Source organism: Carettochelys insculpta, chromosome 13 (genome assembly GCF_033958435.1).
Source record: "Carettochelys insculpta isolate YL-2023 chromosome 13, ASM3395843v1, whole genome shotgun sequence".
In the NCBI taxonomy this organism is placed as follows: domain Eukaryota; kingdom Metazoa; phylum Chordata; order Testudines; family Carettochelyidae; genus Carettochelys; species Carettochelys insculpta.
Window position 1 is genome coordinate 44992357 of NC_134149.1, and position 17227 is coordinate 45009583.

Consider the following 17227-nt stretch of genomic DNA (forward strand, 5'->3'; position numbering starts at 1 on the left):
CTCTCTGAGCATCGATGGGCAGAGAAGCCCCAGGGAGGCAGGCTGTAAATAACCCCTGTGCTGGTTGACCTTTGCTGAATATAATCTAATGGAAAGAGAGGAGTCACCAGCTCCTCCAGCCCAGACCAACAGGGAGAGGAAGAAAAGTCACCCAGGAGATGCAGAGCCCAGCAGCTGTGTTTCCCAGCATGCTTAGCAAGGCCTCCCTCTCACAGGAGGGGTTTGAAGAAAAGCCCCCAGGCGGGAAAGCCAGCCAGGAGCGGCAGCACACTCTGCCATGGGCTCAGCTTTGCAGCCAGGGGCCTGGGAGCGATTGAGTGCTCAGCTCTGGGCACCCCGGAAAGGGCGCCAGTTCGGGAGAGTGGGGGGGAGGGGCGGGGGCAGCAGCCGAATGCACTGGGGTGCCGCTTGCTCTTCCTCCCCATCCCCTGGCAGTCAGGGAGCGAGGGGAAAGGACACAGCTTGTGTGCATGCGCCTCACTCCTGGCCAATGAGGGGAGGGGGCAGAGGTGGGATTCACGGGCTCCGTGCAGGTTCCCCTCAGTCCCCGATCGTCAGGGGAACAGGAAGAAGAGCAGCAGCGCCCGGTAAGCAAGGCTGCTGCCCCCTCCTGCAGTGTTGCCCTAGCAGCCCAGCCCAAGAGGTGCAGGGCTAGCCTGGCGGCTAGCCAGCCGCGCACCCTCTGGGTTCTAGCTAGGCCAGTCCCTGGACTGCCCATTCGGAATGGGCAAGGTTGGGCCTGGGATCTCGGGGTGCATTTCCAAAGCCTTTTCACTGCTGCCAGTGGCGGCGGGTGAGACCCAGCCCCCACACACACACCAGCCAGGCACTTCCCGCTCCGGGAGGGCAAACCCCATGTTCTCTGGGCCTAGGTCCTTCAGTGGGACATCAGTTTATCCAGCCACCAGCCCTGTAGCATCTTAGCACTTTGCACCCCCCCAGTGTGTTTATCCTCACGGCCCCCTCAGGAGGCAGCGCACCTGGGGATCCCAGCAAGCAACGGCTGCTCTCAGGCTCAGTTCAATTCCCAGGCCCAAGCTCAGGGGATTTACTGCCTGCTCCTCCGAGCCATTCCTCTCATGGACAGCAGCTACCAGCTTTCTCCACCCGCACGGAGTTCCGCACCACCGCCCCAGGAAATCACAATCCATCACATCTTCCTGGTAGTAAAATCCCATCCAGTGCCCTGTCTGTTCTCGGCCCTACCTGCAGGGTGCTCAGAGCAGGCACCCAGCCAGCGCACAGGCTGCATTCTAATGCAACACCAGCACCCGCACTGGCCTGGGGTGGTGGCAGGGCTCTGCCTTTGCTTCAGATCCAAAGGATGTTTCCAGCCCTCCTGTTGCAGCCAAAAGCCTGGAAATGGGACTCCAGTGCCTTCCGTCCCGGCAGGTAGATCCACTCACCAGCCCAGAGCTGAGGTCCCCTCCATGCTCCGAGATTTAAGCCAGGCGCAGGGTTTCGGGGAGTGGACTCATGATGCTGGACTGCTTGGAGCTGGCAATGCTGTGCATGAACCAGGCTTGGCAAATCCCGGGGCCAGCCCCCAGCACTCTGTTCTACGCTAGCCCCTGAGCTCACCATGGCAGCTTTTGTCTTGACTCTGCCCCCTTCTCTCTCAGACTCAGAAACTGTGTGAGAGCTTGTGATGCTGTAACCGCCACACATGGACAGGGGTGTGAGCAAGGCAGGGAGTCTCCTGCCCTTGTGCTGTGTGTAGCCCGCTCCTCCCCAAGTCCAGGGAGCTTCCCAGGCTCACCAGCTGGGTTATAAACCACGCACGGCTCACCACCCTTAACAAGGAGCTATGTGAAACCATCATCACCTGCCTGCCTCCCAGGGGCCGCGCTCACTCTGCCCTGCACCAGGTGCTTCCCTTGGTTGCAGTGTGAATGGGGTGCCAGGCGGGAGTAAGATGCTTCCCACCCAGAGCACAGGGGCATTCGGTCCTGCCTTTGCACCGGCACCAGGGAGATGGGAGGTGCGTGGGGTGGAGAGCGCTCACGAGCCCGTGCGACGGGTGGTCGCCACTCCCTGCTGCTGGGGGAGGTGTGACGGCTGGAGTAGCAGGAGACCGCAGGCGAGGACCGGGGGCACCAACGGAAGTGGCATGCGAAGGGGTGCGCAGCACCTGTCCGTGCTCTAAGCTCTTCCTCGTGCTCTCAGTCGCTCTCCTCTCCCTTTTCTCAGCACCGCTGGCGCCCTGGCTCTTTCCCAGGGGCTGGTGGCGGCGCTAACCCCACAGCAGAGCAGCAAGCGCCGCCTCGGAGAAGGAAGCTGGTTTTGACCATGTTGCTGTTGCCCGTAGCAATGCCTTCCAGCTCGTCAGCTTGAGTCCCTGGTGGCAGCTGAGCTGACCAGGCAGCTTGTTGCTGTCAGTGGCTGCCAGGAGCTGATTGTGACATGCCCAGCAGGGAAGAGGGCCAGGAAAGCAGGACACGCCACGCTGTGCCTGGCACACGAGCAGGAAGGCTGCAGAGGACTCTGCCTGCTGTGGCCCACTGTGCCGCAGTCACACCCAGCACAAGTCACAGGCAGGGGGCTCAGACTCGTGCCAGGCAGTGGCCAGAGCGTGGGGACCCCGGTGCCTGTGCCAGAGCCAGACTGAGCTGCCACCACCCCAGCCAGAATGCCAAGAGACCAATGCAGTGATGGCACTGCCGGAGCCCCAGTACGCCAGTGCTGATGCTGCCCCAGCCAGAGCACTGAGACACCACTGCAAGGCAAGGGGAGAAGAGCAAAGCGCACACCACCACCAGTTCCTGAGAGGCCTCACCCTTCTTGCGGGATGCTCTGATGCTGCAGCCAGGGCACCGCAGCCCAGGGCCGAGTGCCATGCACGCGTGGGGAGTGCGCTCTGAGGCTTAGGCCCCTCTCTGTTCACAGCCCCACCATGCCGCACCCCCTGCCCTGAACAACATGCAGGAGCTCTGCACGGCCCAGGAGCTCTGACTGACAGAGCAAAGGGCAGAGGATGGAGATCGCACCTCTTGCTGTTCTTGGTGGGGCCCAGTATAACTTGGCCTCTACTACCTGGTGCTTAGCCCGTGGAGTTGCAGGGCTCAGCCCTGTCCATTGCCCAGGTGGCTTTGGGCACCAGGCTGCCTTGCTCTTCGCTCACTATCCAGCCTGATTTAATTGGGCCAGTGATTGTCCTTTCCAGCAAATGTCCTGTGGTGCTGGAGGCCAGATGCCAGCTCTTGCCCAGGCTTCAGGCATGAGCTAAAAACAAACAGACTCGGCGCTGGAGATCAGACCAGGTCACCTGTACTTTGGTTTTGCTCAAAATAGTCTAATACAGAAGCGTTCGAGTCCACAAGATGCCTGCAAGTCGCTGCAAGTGCGACGCTTGCTTGTCATGTTGGTATTCCCGGCTATAAGGGTACGTGCAAGATTTGCTTTGTCACTTTTAAACTGTAAACTCGAAAAGCCAGGCACCTGCTGCCCATCCAGAAGCCCGATCGAAATCACAGCCCACCAAGAACCACTGACATACAAGGACTGGTGAACGGCTGCATTGCACCTCGGAAATGCTGTGTGCAAGGCAGTGCAGGCTGCAGACTTGGAAGTTGAATAAAACGGTCACAGGAAAGCTTTCCCAGCTCCCTCTTCGTTGCTAGGTCTGGGCCAGGAGCTCTGAGCTCAGGCAGCGTGTCCTCCTCTGTATCCCGCTTGAACTGACAGATTGCTACAACCACTGGCACTCTCAGGTGTTCGATGGTAGTTCCCCTTTGCTTCTTTAACGTGTCAGTGACCCTCTGGTTTCCCTTTCCTGATCGATAGCGTACCAAAGGCTTGCCAGGACAGGGTCGTGACTGGTGCGGGATAAGCAACAGGTCTCTTGGGACTGGAAGCCGCCTGAACGCAGTGGGACTTGTGATGTACGTGACCGTTTTTCACTAAGCCCAGGTTGTCCGGGCGGCAAGAGAGCCTGGGAGGTCCACAGGAACGGTGGGGACTCCCTGGAGGGCTGTGGCTGCAGTGCACACAGGCGTCCACGTGCGTGACTGGCTGGGTGAAATCTAATTAGAGACCTCCCCACCAGCCTGGGGCCTCTGCCCTGTCTTCTGACAGTCTGCCCCGAGGTCACCCCTCACACTCACGCGCCTCTCCAGAGGGGTGACACAGCCTGCGCCTGTCCTGTAGCATGGCGAGTGCAACCGTCCGCCTGGTGAGCCCCGTGTCACTCCCCCAGCCATCTCCCTTTGGCCCCCTCTCCAGTGCCTGCTCTGGGCCCTGCCCGGCATGGACCACTCTGCTCCGGGGCTTGAGACAGGCTCCGAGCCACTGGGACTCCACCAGAGACTTGGGCCCCCGGGAGGGCTGGCCGAAGCCCCGTTCCCACTGCTGTGCTAGGCTCCCGGCTTTTCCTCCTCTCCGGTGTCTTGACGCACATCTTGCTGCCTCCCAGCACTGGACACGGCAATAGTTGGCTGGCTTTTCTGCAAGCCCCCTCCCATTCCCTCCCCATCCAGCGTGCTGGCCGTGGTCTCCTTCCTACCACCCCAGCCCACGCTCGCAGGCCAGGGCTCTCTTGGACTCCTCTTTGTCCTCACCCAGCCAAAGTGTTGCTCCTCTTTCTCCGACGCACTCCTGGATCCACCTCTGGCTCTCCACCGCCTCTGCTCAAACCCTTCTCCTTGCCTTGGGCCCCCCCACGCCATCCCTCCAGCCACCCTGACTCTGCCGGCCCCAAGCAGCAGTAGAGGGGATTCGTCCGCTGACACCCCCCGAGCCAGCCCTGCATGCCAGGTGCTCCGTGCTGCGTGACTGTCATCTGGACAGAAAGGACCTAAACTTGCCTGCTTCCGGCTCAGTGGGGCCGACAGCCTTGCCAGGCCCCCGGACAAGGCAGGGAGGTCGGGGCCTCAGGCAGAAGGGCTGGGGCTGGGACCTGCGGGACTTGCATAAAGCCAGTCATTGGCCATGCACGGGGAAGTGCCATGAGGAATGGCTGCCCTGGGGGTTGGCCCCCATGTCCCAATGGGCTGCTGCCCCTTTGGTGTCTGTGCCATGTCTGGCAGCACCGTGCAGCTCAGCACACTAGAGGTTCGTGTTTCTCCCCTGCACCTAAGTGGCAGCTCCTTTGCCGGTGTTAATCCCAGCACTGTCAAGTAGCTGCTGCTGAGCAGGTGTGCCAGTGAGCGCCTTCCTGGGAGACGCTTGGCCCCCTATCCAGAGGCAGCACCTGCTGCCAGATGGGCTTGAAAACAAGAGCCTTTGATTCCCCTCCTCAGACCCTTGCTACGCCTTGGCAGCTCCGAGCTGGGATTAGCACGCTCAGCATCCCATTCCCTGCTAGCCGAGACCCTGCCAGCCCTCGCAGGGCCCTCCCAGAGCGCGCCTGGGGCTCCTTGAGCTTCTGCTTTGGAGAGGGCCTACTCTCCTCTGTCTGTCCGCCTGAGATGGGCAGGGCTGGCCGCGATGCCCTGGCTCTGCCGTGCTCATGACGGAGGCAGCTGGGTAGCTCCTGTGGCCTGCTGGGCCTTCTCTTGCTGAACCCAGCGCTGGCTCGTTCTGTCCCAGCTACTGCCGCACAGCCAGGTTTTGCAGCCAGGGTTCAGGGGAAGGGTCACTGGTGGTCTCGTTCAGCAGAGGTGACTCCTTCCCTCTGGGCTGGCGCTGGCTCCTCACTCCCGGATGCACCAGGCTGGGGGCTAGTGCACCAGATCGAGTGGGACCCAGCCTGTCCCTGCTGGGAGAGCCCAAGAGCTCGGTCTCCCGCCCTCACATAAGCCTGAAGACGATGGGGGGAGTCCTGCCCCGCCCCAGCTGTTAGCTCTGCCCTCGCCCCGCCCCGTTATGCAACATGGGCAACCTCAGGTGGCAAAACTCTGTGAGATCTTTTTAACAAAGGCGCCGAGGCCCCCAGCCGGCTGTGCTGCAATCCCTGGGGTGGGGGGCAAGTCAGCACGGGAAATGGAAACTGAGCCCACCCCACTCACCCACCCCCCGGGAAGGGGCCCAACCCTGAGTCGCCCGAGGGGGAGGCCATCCGAGCGACCCCTGCTGGCCAGCAGGCGAGATGAGCATTTGCCATGCGCCAGGTGGGGAGCAGGCAGGCGCCCTGCTGGGCTGCGGACAGAGGCTCTGAGCCTGGCGACTAAGCCACACCCCAGCTCTAAACCCTGGGCAAGGTCCGAGCCGGGGCAAACAGCACGGCTCAGCCCCTTGGAGCTCCACGTTTGGGGTCCGGACGTTCCAGACACAGTCGGACTCCCGGCTGCCCTTTGGCACCCGTGGCAGTGAGTGGCATGGGTCAGGCTGGTTCAGCTGCAGTGATCTCCGCTCACGCCTCTCCCGCTGCCTCTGGGGGCGCTGGAGGGCTGAGCATGGCGCTGGCTCACGCAGTGGCCACGCTGCCAGCAAAGGCCAAGAGGAGACAAAAGGCTCCTCAGGTAGGTCACAGCATCTCCCCCCACCGCAGGACAGCCCAGGCTCTGAAGTGTTGCTGTGCCGGCGATGGGGGGGAAAGCGCCATGGGCCACTCGCCTAGTTCCCCTCCAGCAGCCGCCCCAAGGAAGGGCTAGTGAGTCACAGGCAGTCACCAGTGCACAGCTGCAGCTGGGTGCTGACGGGGAGCTCGGCATCGCCTGATGGTGCCGCTGACCTGGCTTTAGTCCTGCCACTGGGCCTTACACACTCAGAAATCATCTCCCTTGGGTGCTGCGGCACAGCAGGGTGGGGGGGGCGGCTTTTTCCCCACCAGGGGCCAGGCTCAGGCTTTCAGCCCTGGGGGACCGGATGTGCCAGGGCTCTGGTGGATGGGAAAACACCACCCAGAGGTCTGCTCTGGACGGCTCCTGCTGAGTGGAACCCTGCTGCCCACCCTTCCAAGGATCAGGCTGCAGACCTCGGGAATGCTTGGCCTCGCTTTGCTGTGCTCTCTCATTGCCTCACTGCATGCTGGGCTGGGAGGCTGCACGGCCAAGGTGGGGGCAGCTACGCACTCGTGGGAAGCTGTGGCATGTCAAGGAGACGGGGAACGGAGCACAGGACGCAGTGGAGATGTTACCCCGAGGGCCCACTTCCCCCCCTAAATGCACAGCACATGCTCCCTGGCTGCCAACAGAGCCCCACGGCTACTGGGGGCAGCTCAGTACCATGAGCGTGCACCAGCAGGTAACTAAGTGGTGCCCTCCTGGACTCGGGGCCAAGACCTTGCAGCCAGGCACACCGGCAGGCAGCAAGCGGAGGAGGGATTTGAAAAGGCAAGGAGCACTGTAGTTCTCTGGCACCGCCAGCTCCTCTGGCCAGGGTGCCCCTTGGAAATGCTCCTCACCAGACAGGCCGTTGCTGTTTGTGTTGCCAGAGGGCTCACCCGAGCCGTGCAGTGGGACCCTGTGTGCTGGGCGCTAAAGGACGAGCCCTCTGCCAACGCCCGGCAAAGCCACCTGCCCTACACGCCTGTGGGACTCGCTGAGATGGGACCTTGCCCCCGCACAGCTCACGCCAGCAAGGCATGGAGAGCAGGCAGCCTTCGGGGCCAATGCTTGTGCGCCAGTGCCATCCAGTGGGCTGCCAGGGCAGCTCACGTCACCCCAGTAGGTAATGCTGATGAGGATGGGGGTGTCCTGTGAGGGCAAAGGAGAGGAGCTTGAGAGCCAGCAGTTCAGGCGACTCCAGCTGGCTCTCACTGCACTCTCCCTGGCTGCGGACCCAGCATTGGTGCTCTGTAAGCATTTGGCAGCTTTGCTGGTGAGATGCCCAGAGCAACCGCCCCTGTAAGCTCAGCAGGGGAGCAGAGCAGGGACCCAGTCCCCACCAGGACACAAGAATCCAGGCCCCTCTGGGGAGGCTCCTGGACAGGTCAGCACTAAACCCTGGGGCTGCTGCTGCTGGCGGTCAAAGCCCCTGCAGGAGGGTCTGGGCCAGGTGCGGACGCCGTGGAGAGGAGGCAGGCTTAGGGAAATGTGCCCTTGCCTTCAGAAGCAAAGAACCTCGTAATCTGCAGTCCCTGCCCTGGGCAGAAATTTACCCTCCGACCTGGGAAGTCACAGGAACACCGGCTCTCTGGTGGGGACGCCCAGGGGCTCACCCTCCTGGTGCACTGCAGTACCAGAGCTGGGGCAGAGGCTATGGGCTCTAACCTCTCTTTCGGTGCGGCAGACGAGGGGTTCCCAGGCTGGGAATGGGGTTAATGCTCTGCTAAGTTCTGCCTCCTCGCTCCTGGAGGCAGCCGGTCTGCGTGGGTTTGTGTGGCTGTGATGGAACGCGGTACCTGCTCCGGTGGGCCTCTGGTCAATGAACATCCCCGTTTGGAGGGGGGACCTTCATCATGACTGGAGCCCAGGCAGCTGCCTGGGGGAGAGGTGAGGGCCCTGGACCAGAGCACACACCCTCCCGCTGGGAGTCTGGCAACCTCTGGGTGCCCTGGCTTCCTGCATTGGCTGGCAGCTGCCGTGTTCTCAGCATTGCACCAGGTGGGGCTGTTGCTCTAGGCTGGGCTGGCGCCTGCTCCACTCAGCACACAAGATACACCCACGCTGGAGCAGGGAGCCGGGGTTCCAGGCCAGGGAGCTGTGCCCACGTGGCAGGATGGGCTCACCAGGTAAATCCTGCTGAGACCCTGGAAACACTCAACTAGCCCAGGCTGCCGGCCGGGCTGCTCCTGCAGCTCCCCGACTCTGCCAGGTGCTGCAGCAAAGGGTGCTGGGGGTGCAGAGCAGCAGACCCCCGGCTGGGCTTCCATTGCCCTCGGGGGGTACAGCTTGGCTCAGTCGCTTTCAGCACCCCCGCTGCACACACTCTTCCAGCTCCCCATTCTGCTTCCAGCTGGCTGTACACTGCCATCAACCTAGCGCCATCTGTGCCGGGGAGTAGGCCGGCTCCCTTTTGCCGCTCGGGTGTGGATTCTTCACACCGCAGCTGGGGAAACCCGACTCGCCCTCCGTGAGGTCAGCTGCACCCACAAAACCCCAGGGACACAACGGGTCCATTTCATTAGAAGAGAATCAAGTCTTGCGGGTAGGATCAATGCCGCCCAGGCAGGTCTGAGGCCCCGTGGCTGTAGGAGACGCCAGCAGGCCTGAGATGTTTCCAGCCGTGACCTTCGGTTTTCCTCCTCATCTCTTTAAGACCCCAAATGGGGAAAGGAATGAATTTGCTGAGGGTGGAAGCAGTGTCCCACTGAGCTTCCCAGCTGGCCAAGTCACTGCCTGCCGGGCTCGTGAGTGACGTGTCTTAGTAGTCATCATCTCTCGCCGCTGGATTCTTTCCTCCTCCTCTTCAGGAACAAGCTGGTCCACTTCTTCCAGCTCTTCCTTCCCTCGGAGCCGCTCTTCTGCCTTCTCTGCACAGATGTGGCTCAGTCCTCTCTCAGTTGTGGGCAATGGGCTGTGCTGTGGCGGGGACGGTAGCATATGAGACATGAGAAGCAGTTGTCCTGCTGAGTCCCTTCTGCTTCCTCCCGCCGGGAGGGAGGAGGAGGATGATGAATGTTGGGTGGAAGGTTTGTCAGGTACGTGGTCTGTGCATGAGCTCTGCTGTATGGGGGGGTCACGTAATCTTATGGAGCTCGAACGTGGCCAGAAGTTAGGGGCTCGAGGCTGGAATTACGGGGTGGAATTCTCTGGCAGACGATTAGGCTACATGGACATAACTGTCCTTTCTGGCCTTTAAATCTATGGGCTGGTCTGCTCCACAAGCCGGCCTCGCCACTGGGAGCACTGCCTGCACTCCTGGGTGCTTGGAGCAGGTGAAGAAACCAGGAAGCTGAGGGTACTGGCTGACAGAGCCAAGAGCTTATGCTTTGGGGCAAACACAATGCAACTACTGAGGTTCATCGGGGTTAGAGAATGCTCTGAAGAACAGCAGAAGGACTAGCCAGGAGACCGAGCAGCACCACGGCAGATGAAGCCCCAGGGTAATTCAGGGCGGGGTGTTTCGGAAGGAACCGGTTGTTGTATTCCTGCACCTGGTGGGTTTCTCTAACTGCTGCCTGTGGAGCGAAAGACCTGGCGTTGGCGGTGACCGGCTCAGGATGGGGGGGTGAGTTCAAAGACGCGTCAGGAAGAACACCTTCCATCCGAACACTTTCTCCCTGGCTGGGCTCCCTGTCTCAGAGTGAGCTCAGGAGAGCAATCAAAAATGTCAAACTGATGAAAGTAAGACTTTCCAGAAGGCCCAATTCGCCTGTGACACTTGTTGCCACAATACCTCGGAGGCCAAGAGTTCGGCAGAAATGTTCCTACAGCCAGCGATCACCCACAGTCACACGACAGGATTCAAAACCGAGCCGTACGGCGCAGGAACCCTGAGCTTTCAGCAGGCAAGCCCACCTCCAAACATGCAGGTGGGGAAAAAGCCTCCCCTCTGGGCTGTTGTGCCAGAGCGGCCTGCGATTGGCACCTGGAAAGAGTCACTGCTGGAGACCAGGTGAGCCGCATCTGAGCCAGTCCAGCCAGGACTTACTGCATGCAGAGATCGTGGAGCACTGGTGAGCAACCAGCAGCCGGAGGACTGCACGTGGCCCGTCGGATTTCCAGGTGTTGCCCATGAGACATTGTGCTGCTGACCACTGCGCCTCGCAGTCGTGCCAGATTCTGCTGCTTTCCCCACATGTTTTTTCCCACTGCCATTGTTCAAGTGATGTGCGCTTAAAGCCAGGGCACGTGAAGCACGGTGTGTGCAGATTGCAGACCACTCTGACAGCGAGAGCTGTGTGCCCTCTCTGCAGCCAATCACAGCACTGCTGCCGTGCGAGCGGCACACCCTGCACACGCTAAGTGTGCAAGTGCGGAGAGCAAAGCTATGTCCTGGGAGACCGTCCTGGCAACGACAATGTTGTGGCCCATAGAGATGAAGGAGGCCACTCCTGCAGCCCACTCACTAGCCCAGGTGGCCTCTTACTGCTGTGGACTGTGAATCCAATGGCTGAACTGGGATTCTGCTGCTCCAGATAGACTAGAACAGGAGTCAGCGACTGCTTTGCTGAGCCCTGGACTAGGAAATGTCCTTTGCCTTGGCCAGCCAGTGGATGCTGCCTGCTCTCGTGCAACGTGATTGGATTGCGATGTGAACACACAAATCACTGTTGCAACCACTGTTACATGACTGCACCACGTCTGGTACCAGGTGGGCCCAGGAGGGACCCACAGAAAGCTTCTGATTGGCTGGTTCGGTTTATATTTGTGTGCACAGTCGGTACCATTGTTGTGCTTGGAGATACAAACCCTAATTGTGTGTCTGTATTTCAAATATTAGCTCCTGCAGTAAACCTCATAGAGCAGCCCGCCAGCCAGCCAGCAGGTCTGGGAAAGGCTGCTCAGGTTGGCTAACCATCAAGGAACATTCAAGGAACAATGAAGCATGGGAGGCCCTAGCTACACTGAATGGACTTTCCTGCAACCCTCCAGTCTGGAACGCGAGCAAGGGCTGCTGCCTGAAACAGGCGTGAGTCAGAAAGGGATCGGTGACGTGTTCATGTGACAAACTCCATTGCAGGGGCGCACTTCTGCGCTGGGAGAACAATGGCCATCCCTCCATGGGGGCAGGGTTTAAAAAGGGCCCTGTGGGTTCCTCCACTGATCTTCAATCCAGCTCATCACCTCCGAAGGAGCTCTGCTATGCACTCCAGCTAGAAAGGACTGATGGCCCTTCAGAAAAGAGGATGTGTTCCAGAGGTTTGATTTAAGGCAGTGGTTTATTTCAGCTCTGCTACAAGCCTGCATGCAGAACTATGCCGTTGGGGGTTGTATTTGATTCCTTTCACAGCTTAGCTCTCCCCCGTCTTTCTTTCTTTTTTTTGCTAGATTTTAGGTGCTAAAGGACTGGCTGACGCGTGCCTTCGGGCGTAAGATCTGAGCTATAAAAGAGCTGGGAACGTGGCTGGTCCTTAGGGATGAGAAAACCCTGTTGGGATTTGGGGAGATTGGTTTCATAACCTCTCATCAGCATCAGGAGTGGCACAGGAGAGCTGGAGCGCTAAGGAGATTGCTGGTGTGGCTTCTTGCTGGCCAGCGTGGCAAACAGCAGTGCTCTTTGTGCCTGGTTGGGGTGCCTTAGAGTGAGGGACCCCCAGTACTGGGCTGTAGGTAGCCCTGTCTCTGAGCAGCTCGCTCGGATTTGACCCTCCCCACAGTGCCCGTAGAAACCTCCTGTTTCACATCTTGTTGTAGGTCAGGGTGAGGCCAGGGACGTACTCTGAGCAGGAAGGAGGGTTCAGGAGTGGGGGTAAACGACAAGGAGGTGTAAAGCAGAAGGGAGGAATTTTTGCACCTGAACTATGCACACAGGACAGAGGCAAATAAGCCACTCCAGCCCTCGCACAGGTGCGTACCCAGAGCGACGCAGCACTCGGAGGGAGCAGTGAGAGCCCTGCCACGGCAGCAGACGAAGTGGGCCGGGGACCTGGCTCCCAGCGCGGACTTGCCTGGTGCCCGGGAGGGTCTGGCGTTCCTGTTTAGCATTAGTCTAACCGTCACCTTGTCTCCGCCCTGCTGCGAGGCCTGGAGCAGCACCTCGCCTGGGAGACACCACGGAGAACGCGCTTAAAGAACAGCGGAATGTGCCCTCCACGAGCTGCCTGGGCCCCAGGCTCCCAGGGCTTGGACTGGATGGGCGCTGCTTGCCTGGGGCAGCAGGGCAGGCCGGGGTGCCCGTTTCCTGCCACGGCAGTGAGCAGAGAGCCCGGCGAGGAGCGGGCAGCGACGTGGAGCAGGCCGCTGCAGTGCCACATTTCCCTCAGCTTCTGCTGCAACAGTGCGTGGAGGAAGGTGACCCCTGCTGCCGCCCCCCACCCCCGCAGTCATCCCTGGGCTGCCCCTGCCTCGTTGGCTAAACTTAGCACCGGGGACTCTCTAGTGCACAGGACAGCTGAGGCAGCCCCCGCGGGGCCCCCCAACAGCGTGGGACCTGGGGCGACCACCCTGGACCATCCCATGGAGGGGAGGGTTTGCTGGCGTAAACCGATGGGAGCGGCATGGAACAGCACTGGTGTCACTCGGGTGAAGGCAGACGCCAACTGTAAAATAAGTCGGTACAGATCTGTCCCGTCTTCCGGTCTGAGACGTGCTCAGGAGCAGGGCCTGATGCTCATACGTACTGGCTAGCAATGTGCATTAGTCATTCGGCATCCATGCCGTGTCTCTGATGTGTTCGCTCTGACTAGCTTGGCCACCTGGCGAGTGGGAGGTCACCACCACCACAGGGTCTGCTTTCCACGCCCAGAGGAGGAGTATTTTCAATGCGAGACTCACTCCTCCTGCAGAGCTCTCTTCTTGTCTGAGTGCTCCTCCTGCTTGGGAAAGGGCTCCCAGGCACAAGTGCACCCAGGAAATCTCAGCAGTTGTCCAAACCCTCTGATTAGTTAGTCACACGTCTGGCCACATGACTCAGAGCCAGGTGGACTCCCTGCTTCTAGCGATGAACCAGGCAGGTTGTGGGGTTTTACTGAACCCTTCGCTTAGCTGCGAGCAGGACCCAGCAGTGTCTCTGGTGCAACCTAGCAGCTGTGCATTAGCCCCCGAGTTCATTAGCTCTTCCCATGGCGGTAGCTGCAGAGGTTGTCTGGCTCTCCTCTCTTAGGCTGACTTGCAGGAATTCGGGGAGCAGGAGAGCGAGCCCCGGCCCTGCCCGTGCGGAAGAGCTCTTTGGTGCTATGGCTGCCCTTGCACAGGACGAAGGCGTGGGGCTGAGCCGCACAGCTTGGCTCCCGGCCAGCTGCACCACATTTTACGTCTTGGCTCTTCCAGAGTTGGCGATGATCTTGTCTTCTGAGCCGTCTGGCAGTCAGACGGCAGTTGGCTTGTTAGCCTGCCTGGATGCTGGGTGGTGCAGGAGTCGCACGCAAATAAAAACCAAGCCCCGGAGCGGCAAATTGGAGCAGGGAAGATTTCAGTGGCACATTGCTCCACTCGGATACAGCTCCAGGGTGGTGAGTTCGTTTGGCCCAGGCTCCAGGACTATTTCTGCCTGGAGTCTGGCTCTACCTGCCACTCATGTGCTCTGCCCAGTGCATCTGGGAAGCCACAGAGCTTTTGGCCAGCTGTGACTCCTCCAGACTTTTCCTGGTCTGGAATCCCAGCCTGAGTCTGCCCTGCCTCTTGCCACCACCCCGTGCTGCCTCCCAGCTCCTGACGTTAGACCCAGTCTTTGATGGATCACTGAAGTCAGTGGCTGGCTTAAAACGATCTGGGATGTAGGTATAAAGTGCCCATCCCACGGCTGGTGAGCATCTCCTGGAGGCTCACTGCTCTGGATTCCAGGGGCAGTTCAGCTAGCTCAGGGTAGCCAGGCCATCAATCTGTTCTCGGCCTCCTGGGGTCCTGCAAGCCAGGACTGAGGAGAGAAGCTCAGGCTGAGGGCCAGGTTCAAGTCCTATTATGAGTGTGACCAGTAAAGCTGCACCCAGCACAGACTTACGCCCCAGCTGTGGGCCCTAACTGGAGAAAGGCAGGAACGTTCTCTGCTGACACGCCTTCCGTGATGGGCACCCCAGGCAACACTGAAACAGCAGAGTTGCGCTTCCTTTTCCTACAGAGCACACCTTCCTGCCTCCTCCTGGCCGAGACCCCCCACCGCCAGACTCTGCTGGCAGACAGGGAGCTCTGATGGGATCCACTGCTAACCCAGCCACTCACCCACTGCATCCTGCTGGGACGGACACTGAGCCGCTCTGTACCTCAGCTTCCCCAGCTTTACACTGCAAGTCATTGGGTGGGGGGGAGCAGGCAGGAATTCCCTCTAGCAAGGGGGATGCACCAATGAACTCTACTGGGGAAATTATCCAGCCAAGCCCATCCAGGGGGTGGTGCTCGGATCCTGTGGAGATGGACACCAGCAAAAACCCTGAGAAAGACATGGACAGCATGTTTGGCTCATGAAAGAAGGGTCACAACCAGTGTTCCCTGTAAGTTGAGTGTTTGTAGGGTTGCTCCGGAGAGATTCCAGAACTGCGCAGCTGATTAACAACCACGGCTGGGGTTTGTGTTTCTGCCAGCGGTGCGCATTCAAACATGCAACGGTGCAGGTAAAAAATTACTCTGCATGTGGCTAGAAGAAAGCCACACATGGACAGGCAAGATAGAGGGGCTGTCGCACAACCAGCCTGGCTGTTAAGCGTGGCCCAGGCTTTCGGTCAGCAGCACCGCACTAAACCTGAAGCAAGCGCGGTAATTCAGTCGCGGCTGTAGCATGCATTTGGTGACTTTATTTTATGTGCGACACTTTGACTTGAACGCTCGGCTCCATCGGTGCCATGTTCCTGCTTTGGCCCAGGAGGGAGGCATTGTGAGGTGAGGGGAGCAGTGAGCAGAGGTGACTGATGTATTCAGGTGTGTGCAGAGGTGACCTGTGCCTGCAGGGGAGGGGGAGCAGGGAAGGGACAAAGCGATGGCACCTGGCTTCCACTGTTAAAATCTAGGGGGGACCTGACCCGTCTGAGGGAGCGTGTGACCCCCACATCACCTTTCGGTGTGCTCCTTCCGAAAGCACAGCAGATCTGAGTTCTAAGGGTGTCCCTTGGCCAAGGCTGGACACTCCAGGGGATGCTCAGGGACGGGAGCAGGGCCTGCCAGGCCTAGAGGGGAGGTACCTGCGCGTTCGTCACCAGCGGAGTGGGAAGCTGACGCCCCGGCACGTACGGACAAGGTTCCCCGACACGAAGGGCAGGTGCTTCACAGCCCCAGGAAGTGTCACAGGCTCCTCCCAGCTCTGCTGATGTGCCTCAGACCCCACCTGCTGCCCACACTGGGGCTCCCCGCACACGCCGGCCTGCTGGCCCTGTGCTTAGCAGCCCCCCGCCCCCATTACCCCTCCCTTAGCTGGGCTGTGCCAGGCACCGGGCACTCCCCCCTCCAGCTGCACACAGCCATTTCCTCCCTACGATGTGGAATTCCTGCTTCCTACCCCGTTGGGAGCTGGGGGAGGGAGCGCCTGGTGCCATCTGGCCTGGCCCTAGCCCTGCGGCCCCCAGGCCATCAGTGTTGCTCAGCTGGTGACCAGCCCAGCCACCCCCAGAGCCCTGTGCTGCACAGCCCCAGGAGGGTGGAGGGGCAGCAGCTCAGGCGGGATGTGCCAGGCTTGCCGAGGGAGCCGGGGAAATGCAGCAGTGCCGCAAGGGCCTGGTGCAGCATGGGGTAGGGCAGGGGACCTCACAGGCCAGGCAGCGAGCCCCACATGGCAGCCGTGGCTGCGCTGCCCCAGTGACACGGCCGTCACCAGCTCCGTGGTGCAGCGCCAGGGATGGGGAACCACCACCTCTGGCTCTCACAGGGTGGAAAGGGCTCCGTTGCCGTGGCAACGCCATAGTTCCCAGCTTCCCTGGAGGCGATGGGCTTCTTTAGGGGGCTGCCAGGCTCCCCTCCCCTCCCGGGGCCCGGCCTCGCCCCAAGAGCTCCTAGGGGCCCCACCGGGACGGGGCCTGTGACGCTCCAGCACACGAAGGCTGCAAGAAGCACGCTTGTGCCCAGCTGGCCAAGCCGAAGGGCAGCGCACTGATTTCAGCCGGACAGGGCTGCGTAGCCAGCCGCCTGGGTCAGCGCCGCCCGGACAGCCACCTGCCCACTGCTGCTTCCCAGTGACGAGGAGACGGGCAACGCCTGGGGCGGGGGGCACCTGCCCGGAGCTCACTGGCCACGGGTGGTCCACGGGCCACAGCGTGAGACCCTCTGCCCTAGGAGGCCTGAGCCGGGGGTTGCCAGAGGCTGGGCCAGGGGAGGAGGCTTCAGATGAGCATGCCGAGCCTCTCACTGCATCTCTCTCCGCTGCCAGGCCTAGGACATGGGGCACACGGGTAAAAGGCTGCGCTCTCGGCCACCAGCACTGGCCGGCTGTCCTGGGGCAGCCCACAGCCAGGCCAGAGCAGGGAGTGGCGGGAGCTGGGGCTGGAAGAGCCAGGCAGGCCCTTGCCCTTGGGATGGCCTTGGAGAACAGGACTGTGTTTCACACAGCTACTGGGTCCCCCCACTGCTGCCAAGGCCCCCGGAGGTCACCACCCCCATCCCAAGCTCCCCCAGGGCCCCATGGAACCTGGGGCAGCCCTGCTGCAGCTCCCCCCCGGGGTAGTGACGGGGGTCACTCACTCCCAAGGGCCACATGGTCCCTGCTGAGTCATTATCAACCACAAGAGGCCCCCACTTCCTCCTCCATGGGCTGCCCCACAGCCCCACTAGTCACTGCCTCCCCCGGAAGTGGGCGGACCCCAGCCCTTTGCCCGGCTTCTGACCTGACAGTTACACTGCCCGGGGGCGATGCTGGGGACACATCCTCTGCCCTGAGGCAGCAG